This window comes from Mustela erminea, chromosome 1 (assembly GCF_009829155.1).
Source record: "Mustela erminea isolate mMusErm1 chromosome 1, mMusErm1.Pri, whole genome shotgun sequence".
Lineage (NCBI taxonomy): Eukaryota > Metazoa > Chordata > Mammalia > Carnivora > Mustelidae > Mustela > Mustela erminea.
Genome location: NC_045614.1, coordinates 112921521 through 112937709, shown reverse-complemented (window position 1 = coordinate 112937709; position 16189 = coordinate 112921521). Strand labels below are relative to the sequence as shown.

At 38.5% G+C, this 16189-nt stretch overlaps 1 protein-coding gene across 4 annotated transcripts in view; it reads left to right on the top strand.

Annotated features, from left to right (window-relative positions):
- Positions 1 to 16189, top strand: part of MAP3K13 (mitogen-activated protein kinase kinase kinase 13) — a 168626-nt gene that overhangs the window by 17164 nt on the left and 135273 nt on the right. For 2 of the 4 annotated variants that reach the window (XM_032338448.1, XM_032338430.1), the window contains exon 1: positions 13155 to 14248. The exons of the other annotated variants lie outside the window; for them this stretch is intronic. The gene's annotated coding sequence lies outside the window, so the exon portion shown is untranslated. Of the gene's footprint in view, positions 1 to 13154; positions 14249 to 16189 lie in introns of those variants that run through there. 4 annotated transcript variants of the gene reach the window in all.

The window sequence follows — 16189 nt, the reverse complement described above, 5'->3', positions numbered from 1 at the left end:
GTCTGTTCTGCATCTCCCCTCTGTGTTCTCCCATGTACTCACCAGCCCCCAGGCATCCAAAGTATACCTAGTTTCCTCAGCATTCCAAGCCAAATGAGAGAGAAATCGGTCTTTTGGGCAGTCTCCCAAATACCTGGAACATGGAGAAAATACTCTGCTCTTATCCTGATGGCGAAGCTATGATTTGGGTGTTTACTCCTGATCACGGTGAAGTGTGCCAGCTTGGGGGAAGGGCTTTAACAGGTGAAATGAAATCTTCCCGTTCAATGTGACTGTTCTTGATATTGAGCTTGCCTGAGATACCACAGCTTCTTAACTGGTTTTTGAAGGCCACATACAGGCTTTTTAGACCATATATTATTGTTAAGTTAGTGTCTTTCTAGGGGAGCTAGCTCTAGGGTGTCCTAATCAGCCATCTTGCTGACCCTCTGTGCGGAAATGAGGTCTGGGGCTTCCATGTTTTCTCTTCTAGTTAGGATTCTAGTCATGTTTGATTACGGCCCCCACCCTATTCTAGTATGACTTCATCTTCACTTGATTATATCTGCAAAGAGCCTATATCCAAATAAAGTCACATTCACAGATACCAGGAATTAAAACTTCAATTTATCTTTTGGGAAGGAACACAGTTGCACCTACAATAGCCTCTATCAACGCTCATAAAAGAATTGAGGGCAAGATAGATTAGAGAGAGCCAGGCTTTAGGACACATAGTTTAAAAACCCTACACGGGGTACCTGGGTGGTGTAGTTGGTTGAGTGTCTGATTCTTAGTTTTGGCTCAGGTTGTGATCTCAGGGTTGTGAGACTGAGCCCTGCTTGGGGCTCAGCACTCAGCATGGAGTCTGCTTAAGATTTTCTCTCCCTCTTCCCTCCCCCTTTCTAAAATAAATAAATAAATCTTTAAGATAGATAGATAAATAGATAAACAAATACCCAGTCCACATTACCAATCATTTTCTTATATGAAGCAAAAATCTTAAGCCACCAGGGGAGGGACAGGAAACTCTTCCTTTTTCAGGGTCCAGACAAAGATTCATTGCTTTTGAGAGTAAGGTGGAAGCAAAAGCTCTCTCTGCTGGGGAAGTATGGGAAACTCTCCACCAGTAGCTGCAGCTACCTTGTAGTTAGTGTGGGACCTGGGATGTTGGAGGGTTTTGTGCAGTGCTCCCCTACAGATACAAGGCAGAGTCTCACTGCCACAGGGAGTTGGGGAGGAGATATAGAAAGCCCCATACCCAAGGCATAGGAAATAGGGCCTGCCTAAGATGGAGGCTGAAGCAAGAGAACCAAGACACTTAACACTGAGTAATGAACAACAGTCTGCCTCTTCAGGAGGGACAAGGATGTGGTGAAAGCACCCCTTCTGTGGCGTAGACCTGCAGTGACTACCGAGAACGGAGTGTGGAGCAGGAATACTGAGAGAAAAGTGGGTATCCTGGGTCCCACACAAAGCACAGAGCAGCAGGTGCTCACCGCTGGTGGAACAGAAGGGAACTACAGCAACAATAAAACCCGCTCAGCCACTGACCAGATTATTTCTCTGGACTTGCAGAATACCTGCCTGTAGGACAGAAGAACAGGCATGCACACTTCCATGAGTTACTGTTCTTTTCCCCAGTTGGCATGGTTATTCTATAGGCAGTGTGTGGCATTCCAAAATTTTAAAATATGTGAAAAAAATGACCACGCATCTTTAAGTTATAAAGCAATGAACAAACCCAGACCCAGAGATGACTCATGTTAGAATTCTCTGACAGGAACTTTAATTATGATTAATATGTTAAACATATAAATGTATTTAATTATGATTAATATGTTACTCTTAGTGGAAAAGGTGGGACATTTGCATGAACAGATGAAGAATCTTAGCAGAGAAATATAAACTATAAAAAGGGGGAAGGAGAAGATTCAAACACATTTTTAAAAAATGCGGGGTGGCCTTTGTGGTTGCTGCAGTAATTTATTAAAATGTTCATTGCATCAATATCAATATTTTAAAAGAAAATGAAAAAAGAAACAGCCTAAACATTTATTAAGAGGGAAATGGATGGATGAACTTTGTTGGACTATTCATTCTTTGGCATAAATTCACCAATACATTGTAGACTTCCTCCCTCAACATGGGTCAATCTCAAAAAAGAATGTTGAGTAAAATGAGTTTCGGGGCGCCTGGGTGGCTCAGTCAGTTAAGCTTCCGATTCTTGATTTCCACTGAGGTCTTGATCTCAGGGATGTGAGATCAAGCCCTGCAGCGGCTCTGCACTGAGCGTGGAACCTGCTTAGGATTCTCTCTTTCACTCTCCCTCTATCCCTCCCCCCACCACTGTTATGGCCCATGCACGCGCGTACTCTCTCTCTCTTAAAAAAAAAAATCATCTTATACATTATCATAAAGATGAAAAATAATACCTTTGGGGGGATGATAAACACTAGATTCAGAATAGTGATTAAAGTATTGAAGAGAATGGGTGAACTTGGAAGGGTACAGAAGCTGTTTGAAAGTTTTATATTTTGGAAAATATCTGGCAGAATCATGGAAAACGTGAGACAGTGGTGGGAAAAGGGTGAATTATTGTCAAGTTCCCTGTGGACTAGAATAGGAAAGCTCTTCAGACTCTTAGGAAGCGCCAGAGACTGGCTCCTTTCTTTACACAGACTCTGGATTCTAACCACAGAGGAATTACCTGAGTTTGTTAATCACTGGTTGGCAGGGAGTGCTGCTATGCTAATGCCCGTATTTGGGGCCTGGGTCTCTGGGTTGGGGATGGTAGGACATATTGGCATAAAATAATGTTTCTCAGATGATACAGACGAGTGTAGGAATTCCTAAGAGATCAAGACACAGTCCTTAATCTACCAGCATCATGTGCATCTCTCACAGGGAATTACTACCTGGCATTGTAACTTAAATTTCTGCCTAACTAGATTCTTAGTTCTTCAAGCACTCATTCTCAAGCACTCGGTAGGTACTGAATAAATGTTTATGGCATGAATGCAAGTGAATGTCCCTTTCCAAGAGATGCAATAAAATCAGTAAAAAAATACTCAGTTATATCTCAGTATATGAAGTATGTGGCCAAATGGGATCTTTTTCATAACTGAAGCCTACATTATGCATTAGAACAGTGATCCTCAAATTCCAATATGCATCAGAATCACCCCAGAGGAGGAATTTAACAAAAAGCAGATGTGTGTGTGTGTGTGTGTGTGTGTGTGTGTGTGTGTGTATACACATATGTTAAACAAAAACACGTGTTGTTGGGCCTTACCCTAGAGTTTCTGATTCAGAAGGTCTGGGTGGGACCTGATAATGTGCATTTCTAACAAGTTCCCATGTAATGATGATGCTGTTGGTGCAGACAGTAAGTTGAGAGAACCACTACCTTATGAAAATCTTGGGAAAAAACCATGGAGATACATAATGAAAATAACAAAATCACATATCCCTTTCCTCCATGTATCATTCCTCTGGGAATACTTCCTAAAGAAATTAAAATAAAAAACCAGAAAGGAAAACCAAATGATTTGATTAAAACACACATTTTGCTATTGTACCCTGTTGCAAATGGGATATTAACCACCTCTGCTTCCAGGTCTTAATCTGTGAAGTGGGGATAATGGCATATCTTTTTTTTTTTTAAGATTTTATTTATCCATTTGACAGAGAGAGAGAGATCACAAGGAGGCAGAGAGGCAGACAGGGGCGGGGGAAGCAGGCTCCCTGCCAAGCAGAGAGCCCAACTCGGAGCTCGGTCAGGACCCTGAGATCATGACCTGAGCCAAAGGCAGAGGCCCAACCCACTGAGCCACCCAGGCGCCCCAAAGAAATCTTTTTTTTTTTTTTTTTAACTTATTTGACAGAGAGAGATCACAAGCAGGCGGGGGGTGGGGGGGAAATCAGGCTCCCTGCTGAGCAGAGAGCCCTATGCAGGGCTCCACCCCAGGACCCTGAGATCATGACCTGAGCTGATGGCAGAGGCTTAACCCACTGAGCCACCCAGGCGCCCCTGTAACGGCATATTTTTAAACTGGAAGTATCTCCCAGGGTGGTTGTGAGGATTGAATTGATTAGGTAAAGTGTTCAGAACAATGTCTGACTTAATATATATTAGCTATCACTGTGTTGTTAAGAATTTTCAAAATTATCCATGGAAGAGAAGAGAGTTCTGAGCAGAAGACGTCAATCTGGGAGTCATTAGGATGAAGGAGGTCAAAAAGAGAAAGCCCTAAACAACAAAAAAAGGCACTGAGTATATTTTCCTTTATTTGTGAAAATGAAATTGTATTCTAGAAGCCAAAATACTTCTTATTTTTGCATTTAAGAGTTTACTGTTTGATAAATAACATCACATACAAATCTTTGCATTGAATGGCTTACATTTGTATTTTGCAAAATAACTCGATCAGGGATTTTTTAGTTATAAATATATTTGAGCCAAAATATATTAAAAAGTATAAGTGGTGTTCTTGAAATCCCCTCCCTCCCCCGAAATGCCATGGCTTTTACCAATATCCTATAAGACATCTGTCTATATTGTATTTCTTTTGAAAAAAGCATTTTGGAATGTAAAGGTTAGGACATAATTATGAATTATTTATACTACATAACTAATAGCAATTTTTTTCTTTTTGCTAACTAAAAGGGAGTAGGGAGGTGGAGATGGAAGGGGGAAGTCCTTGAAAGAAAGCAAATTGATTACCTAAGTGTTCTTCCCTCCCTGCCCCGAGCCATCACATTTTTATTCCAGCTTCATTTGAAAAATCAGGGTTGCACTGATTTACTATCCCAGTCACTGTTCTTCCCTAACCAGAAATAGGTAGACAGGAAACATTCTGAGTTTGGGCAGAAGGAACAATTGAACGGCCTCTAATTCTGTCCTATAACTATTGTGATGTCATAATAATGAACTAATAACATTCTTCTAAGAACCTGTACTATTGAGACGATTCCAGGCATGTTATAACATGGTATAGAGATCATCTAGGGACAGTGTTCAAATGCAATCTTCCTCTGCTGAACTTGCTGTGATATAGCCTTTCCCCATTCGCTCTACCCTTCATCTTAATTTCTGAGACACCGATCAATTCTGTAGAAACTCAGATTATGAAATGTTTCGTTTTTAATCTGTCCTGAGCCAGCTTTGGAAAGCAGGATAGATGACTGGGCTAAAAATCCCAGGCAACGTAATTGTACTTTCATCTTCTGAAAGTAAGGGAAAGAAGTGCCAACGGTGAAGCTAAGGGGTGTGGGGAAATTTTTTTGTTGGGCGAATCTTTTGTGTCTGTTCTAAATCATCCCCACCATCGGCTTATGACTCTATTGATTTTTGGTGGTTTCGAGTTAGTTTTGTAAGCGCCACACACTGGAAGAGACAGGTTTCCCTGTAAGCCTTTCACAATACATCTGAGAGAACTCCCTCTCAGTGAAAATAGGTGTTTTAAAAAATTCCAAAATAAAGCAAAAAAAAAAAAAAGAAATGCTTTATATTACCTAGATTTTAAGGTAGTTATGCTATTCGTATAATTAATGTTCACTAGTTAACAGGAATTAATTCTTGGCTCAGAGTCTCACTTTGGCCTGATTTTTTCAGTGTTTGACATGCTTAAAAATTGACCTGTCTTTGAAAGCTTGAAGCTGTATCAAGGGCAGATTTCTTGAATTGGGTAAATATGTGAAGGTTTTCTGTGTATAATTGACCCTATAAATATATAATGCCAAATATGTTTAAAGAAAAGATCTTTCCTTAAATGGCCTAAGGGGAAAAAGAAGCCTTTCATTTGGTGTAAAGTTTATTGATTCGTTTGTTAAATATCACCCAGGTTCAAGGTGCAGAAACAGATACCACTTGGCATACCTTTCTAGTGTATCATGTGAAAGTAGTTTCTGTTTGAAACTTCCAGATAGATACTCGAGACCTGACGGGGAATTCCAGCAAGGTCATTCACCCATTCAGACTTGAAAAAAAAATAACAAAGCGAAAAAAATTGCCTTTGTGTAAACATTAACCTATCTGCTGTTAGATGTTTTGTTGTTGTTTTTTTTAAAGGGAGAGCTCAGGCTGGATTTCTTTTATAGTTCAAATCAAAAATAATAAATTTAATTAATTTGGAGGTTACGTTGCTATCTTTGTGATGTATTATAGCTCCTCTGCATTGGCAGAATATCCAGTGCTTAGAAAAATGGCTTTCCACTGTCTAGCCCTTAAAATACAGGAATTCTTAAAATGTTTTCATTGTGCTTTCCTTGGTAATCCTATCAGTTGAAACAGACCCAGTTCTTACTCTTGAAGTTTTATAAACCTGCCCTTCAATGACATTGACAAACAGACAGGCATTTGACTAAGCAAACATTGCTGGATCTACATGATGAATTAAGTATTGTCATTTTGTAAATGTCTTTTGTGTGGTCTAAATACACAATGAAACGTTGACTGTTCAGAAAATTGCAAGAGGAGTTTTTCATCCATAGGCTGGCAGTGTATTCAGTCCTGATTCTTTAAATCCACATTTTGGTTAATGCTAAAATTTACATATATGGTATATCATAAAATGATAGCATATTAAATTTAGTTTTAATTTTAATTATTGTATAGTTTTCAAATTTTTTATCACTCCTGTGTGAGTCTGTAGGACCTTTGTGAAAGGTTCCATGTCTGACCTGCAACATCATGTATAATTTCCTGCTTTCTGTCCTAAATGTTCCATGCCCCTCATACTGTTGCAGGGATTGCAGGTGCACTCACTACTTTTGGACAAAGTAGAGCTTTTATAAAAGATGCTCATTAAATATTGAGTAGATAACAAATGTCTATAAAATAGCCATAAGGTTTGTGGAATAACTATGGAAAACATTTGTTTCCCTATAGCCCAGTTTTTAAAAATTTATTATGTTATGTACATACAGTACATCATTAGTTTTTGATGTTGTGTTCCATGATTCATTGTTTGTGTATAACACCCAGTGCTCCATGCAATCCGTGCCCCCCTTGATACCCATCACCGAGGGTAGCCCAGTTTTTAAAAAGCACTATTATCTTTACCTTTAATATCTCCTGTAGACTCCTCTCTTCTCCCAAACTTTTCGTGCTTCTTCAGAGCAATTCTTCTGAATTTTCAAAAAATTCTGAATTTTTTGTTAATAATTTTTTACTTTTTCCAGTGTTTTTTTTTAGTAATACTCTTTGTGTCCCCAAACAGTATATTGGTTAGTTTTATGTGTTTTTGAACTTGATAAAAATGGAATCATATTGTATGTATTTTTCTGGGCCTTACTTTTTTTTTTTTAATCAGCATTAAAGTCTTAGATTTGTCTATGTCAATGTATATATAGCTATTGCTCATTGGTTTTCCCTGCTGTATACTATTGCATGTATAAATATTCCAGAACTTTATTAGCAGATGAATTGATCGATAGACATTTGAGATGTTCCAGTTCTTTGGTACTACAGACATTGCTCCTATATATACATACATTCCTGTATCTATATCTCTACACATGTGCAAGAGCTTCTCTGTTAATGTTTCTCAACCTTTCCCATGTCATGGCACACATAGAAAATGATAGAAAATATTTGTTCCATAATACTGCATTAAAGGAGTGAAGCTATGTCTCTGGTTTGGGCGCTTCTGCTTGGCTGGAGGGCTGAAGAGGAGATCCATATCTGGGCACACCTGTAACCTGTTAACATTGTGTACCGGGGCACCAGGGCATAGCAGTTGAGAAGCTTTGTCCGTGGGAGTTGAATTGCTGCTTGTAGAAACATGCTTCAACTCTTCTAGTAATACCAAATTGCATGGTGGTATTCATAATTCCATTTACCTGAGGTTCAAAGTGCTTGTATCAGTTCACATTCCATGAATATATACTTAAGATGAAAAGGGAATCCTTGAAAATTATACCAATCTCATGATTATAAAGGTCAAGTTGGAGAAGAAAATAATTGATTATTCCCTAGGATATCAATTTAGATTTGCTTTCTCAAAATATGATAAGGTCAAAATTCCTTTACAGCACAACAGCAGAGAGTTACAGGCCATGGATGAGGTTAAGACATGATAACATGCCCCCGTAGTTGTTATCAATCATGCAAGCCAACAGCCTGAGCTGAAATACTTGTGGAAACTGTGATTCTGTGTTCCAGGTTTAGTGTTGCATTAGCTTTTTATTTCTTAGCCTTGAGACAATGTATATAAGATGCAATCTGAGAGCTGTCTTCTATAGAACTCTTAGTTTAAAAACCCAAACATTTATAAAAGAAGCTGGTTTGTTTTGACTCTTCTTAAAATTGATGTTCTTTTAAATAGTAAAAGTGTCATAAGTATCAGAATTAAGATAATAAATGATAATTTTTCCCTTCAGATAACATTAGACTAGACAACCGATCTTACAACAATCACTAACCCCACATAGTTTTTCCATGACATTTTCAAGACGCTCCTCTATATTATGACACTGTTTCTGCTCTAACGGCTTTCTCACACAAAAGATGTAAAAAGAAAATCTTTGCTTGGTGGGAAGTACTGCCTTGTGGCCTATAGACCAAGGCTGTTGAATATTAGATGGAAAATATCAGGGGAAAGCTTTCAAATTTATGCTTATCCTGGTATATGATGACCAAAGTAACATTTTAATTTACAGGGAGAATTTCATGTGAATACTGTACTTCCCTTTTACTGAAATACTGTGTACTACATATAAGGAAGGGTTTTAGTTGTACAATTCTTGTATTAATGCCTATGTTTATAGTATGTATAATATAAATTAATATGGATCTGTATATATGTATGCATGTATATGGTGTTGGTTGGTTCTTAGTATATCATGTATTCATCATTCTCAAGGAGTACCGATTAAGTATTTGAGTATAATTAACACTGTGATTTCAACCTAAGCATGTAATTAAGCTCTAGCTACAGACATAAAGGGTAAATAATAAATGGTTACATAAATAGCAATAGCAAATAGTGGTAAATATGATAAACTCAAGATTTTTTCATTATTTTTCTCCTTGGAATGTGAACTATTTATTACAATTTGCTATGTGAGGCCATAGTTCATAAAGTTATTTTTTAAATTATAGGTATCCTGAATTTCAATAGCAAGGTGACATTTCAGCGTTAGAAGTGGAGGATGAATCTGTAGCTCTAGAAGTAGGAAGGTGACCTCCTATAAAGACATTCTGTGCTTGAAATTTTAGGATCTGTCTTCAGAGCTCATGTAAATTTTGCATTCTTCAGTTTCCGTATATTTTCCTCCAAATAAGACTGATGTTGCATATACATCTGCCCTGTGGTTTCATATACCTTAGTTTGAGAAGCATGAAAATAAATGGAATCCCATTTCCTAAAGGCCTTTAAGTTAGAAATGCTTTTCTTGTAAGAAAATTGTGACTTCTGAAATCTGGGTTCTATTTAGGCTTTCCTGAAAAGTCAAAAAGTTTTCTTGAGCAACCTCCTTTGCTGTCAGCAATTTCTCCCTTTTTAACTGTCTTGTGGATTTTTGTAGATATTCATATTTTGAACAGTACATTTGATGGAACCCTTCTTCTTTGATCTTTCTTTTGTCTTGGTTTCCAGGAAATTGCCCTGTCCTGCTTATTTTCAGTACCCTTTGACCATTCCTTCCCTGTCGTCTTTGCTACTCGTCTTTTACTCTAATTGTGTTTCTGGCCCACGGCTCAGTTTTGGCTTCTCCTTCCTCCATCTCTGTCACCTTTTTCAGCTATCCCAGTTCTGTCTTCTCACCAAAATACTCACCCTGTAATATCCAGATGCCTTTTGGACAGTTGAGCTTGGCCATTTTAGGGTCACTTCATACTTGGCATTTATAAACTCACTCATATCCCTAAGGCCTTGCACAGAGCCTGGCATGGGGAGAGGGATACCAGCAAATACTCAATGAATGAATGAAATGAATCTCATTCCTCTTTAAACAAACCACCTCCTCTCATTTTCATCTTTTGTCAATGGTATCACTGATCTTATCTCTGCTCTCTGCTCTTCTAAATATTTTGCTCATTTTTTTCTTTCGAAATGTATCTCATATCTGCATTAGTTCATTTCATTGTATTTTCATGACTTTTACCCCAATACCTCATGCCAAGATTACTCCCACAGGTTCCCATCTGGCATCTTTGGTTTTAATCTCTCCTCTCTCCAAGCCATTGTCACTGTAGCCACCCTAATAAGTTTTAAAATGTTAATTTATTTCTTGCTGTTGTTTTTTCGAAATGATTTTTATTTATTTGAAAGAGAGAGAGAGAGAGCACTAGCCAGCAAGCATGAGCTGAAGGGAGGGGCAGAGAGGGAGAAGCAGACTCACCACTGAGCAGGGACCCTGGGATCATGACCTGAGCCAAAGGCAGACACTTAACCAACTGAGCCAATCCCTGACCCAGACACCCCAATTTGTCTCTTGTTCTAATAAATTTTTTATTTTTGAGATAATTTTAGGTTTTTAAAAAGCTGCAAAAATAGTACATTCACCCAATTTCTCCTGATGTTAACATCTTTCATAACTATGGCTCATTTGTCAAAATTAAGAAATTAACATCGGTGAATGACTCTTAACTAAAATCCAGACTTTTAAGTTTTCACCAGATTTTTTACTACTGTACTGTTCCTATTCCAGGATGCAACATTGCTATTTAGCACATCTGTCAAATTTTTAAATAGTTAATACCAATTTTGGCAAGAATTCAAAAAGGACAAAAGGATATAGAAGTTTCCCTCCTACCTCTGAACCATATCTATTCTGTCTCTTCCCTATAGATAACCCAATGTTTCTGGATTCTTGGATATTCTTCCTAAGAGATTCTCTGAGGACACACACACACACACACACACACTTTCAAACATACACAAATAGTTGCATTCTAAATATACTGCTTTTTTTTTTTTTTTAACTTGGTATAGTTTCATCACTTTTTATCAGTAACACAAAGTTCCCTTTTTGAAAAAATTCAGGACCCTATTGGGTATCTGTTCTGCAATTTGATTTGCCAGTTCCCCACTGATTGATATCTTTTACTTTCGCAAACAGTGCTGTAGTGACTACCCACGAATATGTGTCATTTTATGTGGATATGTGTCTAGTTATTGCTGGGTGGAAGGGTATATGCAATCATAATTTGATGGCCAATTTGCATTTTGGAGAGTTCCCACTGCTTTATCCTCCATTATTTACCCATAAGCTCACCAATGTTGTGTCTTTTTTTTTTTTTTAAGATTTTATTTATTTATTTGAGAGAGAGACAGTGAGAGAGAGCATGAGAGGCGAGAAGGTCAGAGGGAGAAGCAGACTCCCCATGGAGCTGGGAGCTGGGAGCCTGATGCAGGACTCGATCCTGGGACTCCAGGACCATGACCTGAGCCAAAGGCAGTTGCTTAACCAACTGAACTACCCAGGCGCCCACCAATGTTGTGTCTTAATAGACTTTGAATTTTGCCAATTTGATAGGTTAAAGTATAGTTTAAAATTATGTCATTGTACTTTCAGTTTGCATTTGTTTTTTAGTAAGTTGGAGCATCTTTACATATATTTAAGAGCCATTTACATTTTCTTCTGTGAACTGTCCATATACTTTGCCCATTTTTCAATTAGGTTATTAAAGCATTCATTTATTAAGTTGAAGGCCTAGTCCTTTTTTCACGACTTTACATCATAGTTTCAACCCCAGTTCACACTACTTTCCATAACCACTACCGCTCTGACCAGTCTGGTTTTTATACCCTCCCAAGGGCACACTGTATTCATTCCTTCCACCACACCTTCTTTCATCATGTTCCTCCATTTTCCCCTTCCACTTACATCTCTCCTTCTGAGACAGAAATGATCACTTCCCTCCATTGGATAAACTTTCCTTTAACTTCAGGTAAACTTCTGGAAACAATAATTAACTGATAGTTTGTGAACTCTTAAAAAAGGAAATGTTAATCATTAAGAGACAGCATTGAACCAAAAAAACCCCTTTCTTATCAAACTAACCACATCTCCATTTCCAGTAGAGTTCTAATATGCTGTGGACACATCTTTATTAAGTCATTTTATTCTCTTGATATGTTTGAGAACTTGAAAATAAGTTTATGAGAGTAAGTGTTTTGTAGCTGATCAAACTTGTGTAACCAGAGAGTTTTGATTCATGGATCAATGTCAAACTGAGAGTATTTTATAACAAAACTGTTTATAACAGTTTATAACAAAACTCTATTTCAGAACTTTGTTCTTGATTTTGCTGCTCAATATTTGTTTACTAATAATTTGATGAATACATGGGAATTAAATAAATGAAGTTAGACTTAAAGAGAATACTTCCTATGCCAGTACAGAGTTATGATTGAACATTATCTTAACAGTTTGGAAGGATGGGCTAAAACTAATAAGGTGAAATTTTTCAATTGAAGTGAATATAAAGCTCTACATTTCATCCCCATAATTAGTGGAAAGAGAGAATGAGGGTAGAGTCGGGCAGCTGGCTTGACGTAGTTTGTGTGACAAAAGTCCACCAACTTAAGAATATAATGTGTTAAAATTGAAATCTTCAGTTGCCTTTATTAATTTATAAAATTATAGCATTAGATTAAGGAACTTAGTAGTTCCATCAGAACTCATTTGGAGTATAGTATTCAGTTCTAGATATTATATTTTCAAAGGAAATTAACTTTGAAATTAAAGTACCTGTATTATTTTTCTATTGCTGTCATAACAAGTTATCACAAATTTAGCGGACTGAAACAAAATAACACACTTTCATCACCTTACAGTTGTGAGGTCAGAAATCATCACAGATCTCAATAGGCTAAAACCAAGATATCATCAGGGCTGTATCCCCTTCTGGAGGCTTTAGAAGAGTCTGTTTTCCTGCCTTTTCTGGCTTCTAGAGGTCCCCTACCTCCGCCCTTCAGAACCACCAGAAGCAAGTCCAGTCGTCCCATTGCTTCTCTCCGGCCACAGCTGGGAAAGGCTCGCTGCTTTTAAAGATTTTTTTTTTTTTAATTTATTCAACAGACACAGATCACAAGTAGGCAGAGAGGCAGGCAAAGAGAGGGGAGGAAGCAGGCTCCCCACTGCACAGAGAACCCAATGTGGGGCTCGATCCCAGGACCCTGAGATCATGACCCAGGCCGAAGGCAGAGGCCTTAACCCATTGAGCCACCTAGGCGCCCCAGCTCACTGCTTTTAAAGGAGTTACGTGAAAAGATTGGTCCCATCTGGATAATCTCCCTGTCTCAAAGCCCTTAACCTTAACTGCATTGACTAAGTCCTTTTTGCCGTGGAAAGTAACATATTCACAGATGCTGGTGATGAGAAAATGGACATCTTTGTGGGGGACCATTATCCTGCCTCCCACCGTTCCTATTGCAGGGGATCACCAGGATCGTGACGGGGCTAACTGGATAGAGAAACAGATTAAGAAGAATTGAAGATGATCCCCAAATATGTTGCCTAGGAGAGAATGAGATAATGTTTATAAAGTGATTAGAGCAGTAAGTGCATAATAAATGGTTTCTGCTTCAACGGCTAATGCTACAAATTACAGAAATGCAGTAGCTCAGAAGGGAAAGAAGCTTAGGGATGTGGAAGGGGATGAAGCAGTGGAACATTTTATCTTGCACAGAACAGAATTTGGGATCCAAGTTCTCACTTTACTCTTAGGGAAGCAGGTGGTTTCAATGTCAGAAAACAACTAAGTTTAACCAGAACTCTGTGTGGTTCTGCTACCTGATGAAAGAGGGAGAATGAAGTTGATGCGGACTCTGGGAAAGAAGCAACTTTCTGGCCTCTTTTTTTGCCATGACTGCACGATGTATAGATTCTGGGGAGGAGAGAAAACTTTCATGAAAGGGAGAAAGCACGGTTTTTGAAACTCAGAGGACGACTGTATTAGTTTTTCTCCCCCAGGAACATATGGGAAAGAAATGCCCTCTGAAACCAAAGCCCCGCCATCGGAGACGATGAGGTTTCTTCAGGCTTTCACTGTGATCTTTACATTTGTCTCTTGAAATACGTTGCTCTCCACCTTCAAGAAGCTGCTGATTCGTGGCGGTCAAGCAGTAGTTAAATTAACAAGCCCTCCCACCTCGCTCCGGCTGGGTGGTAGCTTCCAAGGCCACCCTGAATGTGTATCAGTGTGGACCTGATCTAGAAACAGCCAGGAAGGGAACAAAGTTTAGTCTGTGAGGAAATAGGCGGCTGCCGGCTGCCGGTAGTTTCATACCGTCTGTCCAGATTTCAGGCTTGCTGTGGTGTAAGTAATTTTTTTAAAAATATATTCGAATATAAAAAGATTGTGAGAATAATTCCCATCTGGGATTAAATTAAGGTCCTGCTGGGTGCTAAATCTTGTGTTAAGTAGACCTACTTAAAAGAAAGTTTCAGCATTTCACAAGTAGTTTTATTTTAAAAAATGAAAAGGAATACCGTGAAGTTTTCAGCAAGTGTTCTGCTAAAACAGGTCCTGCTTGTGTTGGATGGTTTTTAATGTCTTGTCTTTGGTTCAGTGAGGATGTTTATGGTCAGAAAATAAAAGTGAACAAATGTGCATCTGGTGCCCAGAGATTATTTCTAGGTAGTGCTTAGATTTCTCCCTCATGTTCTTTCCAGCGGCTTTTCCTTTAGTTTAGGTTCATGTTACAAGTTTATGTTAGCAAATATATAATACTTTCAGCTAGTTAAACTGGAGGTTTTGTGGTTCAAAGAAACGAGTGAGAATAAAGTAGAATCGAATACAGTGTAATAAGCTGTTGTGAGCCTAGATTTAAGAGCAGCATAAAGTGTTTTCAAAGAGGAGGAACTTTGGGAAATAGATGGAAATGGCAAGCAGCGCTAGGAATTTCACGCAACTTTGGAGAAATCTGTTTTTAAGATTTTGACATGTGTACTAATTTTCCAGACTAAATTCCCAGTACAATGGCCTGTAAAATAAATTTCCTATATGAAATTGGAATTGTTGTATCTCATCTGTTGCGGTTCTATGTTGAGATAAAGATTCCAGGAGCTACACACATTGTTACGCAAACATCGACTTTATGGAGTAGGAGAATGTTAAGGTTGCATTTCGATTTGGAGAAATTGGTATTTTCTATTTCTCTTTTGCCACATATATTTAAAAAAAATTCTTGGTACAGGAAAATTTTGTGACTTCGAATCTAGAAGCCAAATTTGATGTCATTAATATACACAAGTTATAAATGACGGCCGCTAGCCTGTAGCCTTTCAAATGGATCAAGGAGTGCTGAGGATGTAGATTGTTTGCATACAAGTACACTGGGTTTCCCCTTTCCTCTGCCTTCACCTCCGATCTCCAGTCTGTCTCCAGCCTGTCTCACATTCCTGCAGAGCCCAGATGATGGTATTGGGCCCAACTGACCTTTGCTGGGATAGAAGCTCAAGATACACTGTCCTAAGTGGATTCTGGGACTGTAATGAAGTAAAACCTTTACTCATCCTTTAACTTGCTGAATTTCTATGACTCTAAGTTCCTGAGCTTATTAACTCCTCCCACTCAATAGCCTCTCCTGGGCCAGATTGTTGGTTTATGGGACAAGAGTTGGGGGAAAGGGTCCTAGGAAAGCATGGCAGGTGACACTATTTCCAGGGCAGCAGGTATTTCACTGCTTCCCTGGAAATATTTTGCTCTTTTAACACCTGGAAAGCCATACAGGTGTGCACTGGCTGACTCTTAAATCCAGACACTTTTGGATATTTTTAAATTTGTTTTCCTATTTTTTTAATTTATTAATTTATTTTTTATTTAAGTTCAATTAATTAACATATAGTGTATTTTTAGTTTCAGAGGTAGACTTCATTGACTCATCAGTTGTTTATAACACCCAGTGCTCATTACATCACCCAGTTACCCCATTCCCTTCCCCCTCCAGCAATCCTCTGTTTGTTTCCAATGGTTAAGAGTCTCTTATGGTATGTTTTCCTATTTTTAGTTGTTACATTTTGATAGTTTGATAGTTTATATCCAAGCCTGAGGTCTGTGTGAAAGCCCCTTGGGTGCTAGGAAGGGACACAAGGCCACAGATGAAACCTTGGTGTACTGCTTCCAGATGAAAGGGACTTGGGACCTCAAATAAACTCTGAGCCACAAGTGGTGCTGTCCTCACCCCCAGGTGTCTGCTGAGCATGCCCGCTTCCTGTCATGGGAGCGGATTTGGGAAGACTGCTCCTTTTTCTTTTT